Raw genomic sequence first — 4811 nt, forward strand, 5'->3', positions numbered from 1 at the left:
TTTATAATTAATAAAAAATATTGTTCAATATATGACTGCTATGAGCCCTCAAAAATTAATTTTTATTATCCAAGTTAAATCTTCTAGTAAATTGTTGGCAGTGTGATGTTGGATACGCAATATCACAATAATCCTGCCCAAATAGTCATCTTTGATTACTCTTTGTTCTGTGCGGAGAGGGAAAAGTCCAATAAATTCTCAATACCACTTTTCAAACCAGAGAGTAGTCACTGTAAACATAAAAGACTAAGACAAAATGAGTACCAGCATGAGAACAGCTTTTGTCCTAAATGTTAGATTTTGAGAGAAGTGTAACAAATGAGTGTGAAGGAAAAGTCTAAAAATATACATCTTTGAGACACTATAGAGTAAGAATACATCAGTAAGACCCCTATTTTACTTCATATGAAAAACACAATAATAAATATTTATTTTTCAATTAATTTGAAAGTAAAAACATACTCTGCAAGTCGGTTCATTACAAAGCATATCTCCTGTATATGGGGAGCTCCCAGGTTGATAGAGTATAAATCACTGTACAAAAATGAGCTCTATGTACAAGGCATTATAACAAGTAATTGATCTATTAAAAAATGCCTATTCTGTTCAATTATCATTTTAGATCTGATAGAGGCTTAATGGCTGTAAACGAGACATGAAATGATGTCTTAAAAGATAAAAGTTTATTTATCTCACAATAAAATCTGAGCTGATGTGGTGGTGACTTCATAGTCACATGGGGCTTAGTGCCCTTCCATCTTTTTGCTCTGACATCCCTAGGGTTTTGCCCTTACCCATAGAATCCAAGATGGCAATTTTGCATTCCAGTCATCAAAAAAAAAAAAAAAGAAGAAGAGAAAAAGGTATTCCTTCATTATAAAAATATGACTAAGAAATTGAATCCATCATGTCTATTTTATTTTCATTGGCCAGAACTTCAGTCACATGAATACACTTAACTGTAAGTAAATCTGGAAAACATAGCCATTAACTGGGCAGCCACATACCAAGATAACAACAATGCCATTGAATAGAAGAAGGGGGAAATAGATATAAGGGGACAATTAAGAGTCCTTGCCACTGTGACTTTTGGTTATCAAAGCATTGCTGCAGGTTGGTATCAAATCAAGACCTTAATGCCTGTCTCATCTCTTTTATAGTAAGGATTAAATGAAATAATATGCATGAAAATATTATGTAAACTATAAAGCAATTCATACATATAAGATATTAATTATAATTTATACTGATATCTTACTAACCAAATAGAAAAAAAAAGAGGAAAGATAAAGCAGAGAAGATATGGAATTATTTAGAGATATTATTTATACAGTAAATTCTTTTCAGATACTGATTGATGTTCATTCTGGTTATCCATGGTTAGACTCAGGATGAGTTTAGAGTATAAATGTTATTGCTGTAATTTAAAATGACATCTGTTTGCATCAAAATATTTCAGATGATATTTCAATTTATGATTTTTCTATAGAAACTGCTGCCACATCAACTTTTATGAATTCAACACTGTGTACCAGGAACTGCTCGGCACTATAGATGAAGATGAATATTGGTCATGTAAGAAAGAAATGTATATGTAGGTATAAACATAAAAAATTACAAAGTAATGTCATACCTGCAATTATAAAGATATTTTAAAAAGCACTGTGGGAAGAGTCCCAAGGAGCCTCAGAACCAACACATCCATAGGTTGTCATCAGACCACAACAGAGCATCACCTGATTAGCATCACAAGCAGAACATGCAAAGAGAGGTCTCAATGGGTACACAAGCCCCCTGAGTCAAATCCTATTCAGTGGGGTCAGCCCCCATACAGCTGTTCATATGCTGTGGACATGGCCAACCCTTACAGCCAGTCAGCCTGAGCATCAATCCCAGTGATGTCCCAAAAGCAATCAAGGCTTAACTATAATAGGAGGGCACACAGAACCCATATGAGGAATACTCCAGGAGCACTCTGCACAGGTGATAAAGGAGACTGAGCCACTGGGCCATACAGGGCACCTACTACATGAGGCCAACTAGCCAACACTGGGAGTCTAATACATAGAAATAAACAGAAATGAGAAAATAAAGAAACATGTTGCAAATGAAAGAACAGGAAAAAAACTTCAGGAAAATAAATACAATGAAGGCAAGCAACCTACCAGATAGAGTTCAAAACATTGGTGATAAAGATGCTCAATGAGCATAGGGAAAGAATAGATGATCTCAGTGATAACTTCAACAAAGAGATAGTAAACATAAAAAAGGACATAGAAACCATATAAAGAACAAGTCAGTCTACGGCCATGCCACCCTGGACAAGCCTGATCCCGTCTGATCTCGGAAACTAAGCAGGGTTGGGCCTGGTTAGTATTTGGATGAGAGACCACCTAGGAAGACCAGGTGCTGTAGGCGTAAAAAATTAAAAACTAAAAAATAAATAAAAAATAAGGAATTGGAAGCTGACGAGGTCCTTGCAATATGTGAGGTCAACAAAGGGTTGCCTTGCCTAAAAAAAAAAAAAAAAAAAAGAACCAGTCAGAAATGAAGAATACAATAACTGAAATAAAAAATACCCTAGAAGGAAAAAACAGAAGATTAGATGAAGTAGAGGATCAAATCAGCGATTTGGAAAGACAAAGTAGCAGAAAACACCCAATCAGAACAGCAACAACAAAAAAATAATTTTAAAAAATGAGAATAGTTTAAGAGACCTCTGGGACAATACCAAGCATTCAACATCTGCATCATAGGGGTACCAGAAGGAGAAGAGAAAGAGCAAGGAATTGAGAACCTATTTGAGGTAATAACAACTCAACACTTTCTTAACATGGCAAAGGAAATAGACCTTCAAGTCTAGGAATTGCAGAGTCCCAAACAAAATGAACCCAAAAGGCCCAACTAAGACACATCATAATTAAAATGGCAAAGGTTAAAGACAAAGAGTACGAAAAGCAGCAAGAGAAAGACAGCTATTTACTTACAAGAGTACTTCCATAAAACTGTCAGCTGAATTCTCAACATAAAATTTGCAGGACAGAAGGGATTAGCATGAAATATTCAAAGTGAGGAAGAGCAAGGACCTACAACCAAGACTACTCTACCAGTAAGATTATCAATTAAAACTGAAGGTGAGATTAAGAGCTTCCCATACAGGAAAAAAATAAAGGAATTCATCAACACGAAGCCAGTATTACAAGAAATATTAAAGGGACTTCTTTAAGAATACTAAGGGGGGAGGAAAACATAAATATGAATAATAAAATAGCAATAACTATGTACCTATCAAAAATCGCTTTAAATGTAAATAAATTAAATGGTCCAATCAAAAGACATAGAGTGGCTGAATGGATAAGAAAATAAGACTCATACATATGCTGTCTACAAGAAACCCACTTCAGATTGAAAGACACACAGACTGAAAGTAAAGGGATGGAAAAAAATATTTCATGCAAATGGAAATCTTAAAAAAGCTGGGGTAGCAATATTTAAATCAGATAAAACAGACTTTAAAACAAGGCTATAATAAGAGACAAAGAAGGACATTACATAATGTTTAATAAAGGGGTCAATCCAACAAGAGGATAAAACCCTAGTAAACATTTATGCACGTAAATATATAAAGCAAATTTTGACCAACATGAGGGGACTTTATGTAATACAATCATAGTAGGGGACTTTAACACCACATTGACATCAATGGACAGATCTTCCAGACAGAAAATCAGCAAGGAAACAGCTGCCATAAATGACACACTAAACCAGATAGATTTAATTGATATTTTTAGAGCATTTCACCCGAAGCATCAGAATATGCATTCTTCTCAAGTGCACATGAAACATTTTCCAAGATAGATCACATGCTATACCACAAAACAAGTTATAAAAAATTTAAGGAAACTATAATCATATCAAGTGCCTTCTCTGACCACAATGGAATGAAACATTCTACTAAACAATGAATGGGTTAACAATGAGATCAAGGAAGAAATCAAAAGATATCTTGAGACAAATGAAAATGAAAACACAATGACCCAAAATACACAGACACAGCATAAGCAGTCCTAAGAGGGAAATTCATAGCAATATGGGCCTACTTCAAGAAACAAGAAAAGTCTCAAGCAGACAATCTAACCTTCCATTTGAAGGAACTAGACAAAGAACAGCAAACAAAACCTGAAGTGAGTAAAAGGAAGGAAATAATAAAGATCAGAGCAAAAATAAATAAAAGAGTCTAAAAAACAATACAAAAGATCAAGAAAACCAAGAGCTGGTTCTTTGGAAAGATAAACAAAATTAGTAAACGTTTAAACAACTTATCAAGAAAAAAGAGAGCACCCAAATAAAACCAAAAATAAAAGAGAAGTGGCAACTGACCCCACGAAATACAAAAGATTATAAGAAAATACTATGAGCAATTATATGCCAATGAACTGGACACTCTAGAAGAAATAAATTCCTAGAAACATACAATCTTCCAAGACTGAGTCAAGAAGAAACAGAAAATCAAGCTACCAATTTACTACTAATGAATTTAATCAGTAATCAAAAAACTCCCAATAAACAAAAGTCTTGCACTAGAGGGCTTCACATGTGAATTGTACCGAACAGTCAAGAATTAATACCTATTCTTCTCAAACTATTTTAAAAAATTCAAGAGAAGAGAAGCCTCCCAAGTTTGTTTTATGAGACCACTTTTACCCTGATTCCAAAACCAAGCAAAGACATTACTAAAAAAAGTTATAGGTCAATATCCCTGATGAACATAGCTGCAAAAATCCTCAGTACAATATTAGCAAACTGAATTC

The 4811-nt window shown here is 34.2% G+C and overlaps 1 pseudogene; it reads left to right on the top strand.

Annotated features, from left to right (window-relative positions):
- Positions 1–2299: 2299 nt before the first annotated feature.
- Positions 2300–2418, top strand: LOC111739904 (annotated as a pseudogene).
- The last annotated feature ends 2393 nt before the right edge of the window (positions 2419–4811 follow it).

This window comes from Pteropus vampyrus, unplaced genomic scaffold, assembly GCF_000151845.1.
Source record: "Pteropus vampyrus isolate Shadow unplaced genomic scaffold, Pvam_2.0 Scaffold55, whole genome shotgun sequence".
In the NCBI taxonomy this organism is placed as follows: domain Eukaryota; kingdom Metazoa; phylum Chordata; class Mammalia; order Chiroptera; family Pteropodidae; genus Pteropus; species Pteropus vampyrus.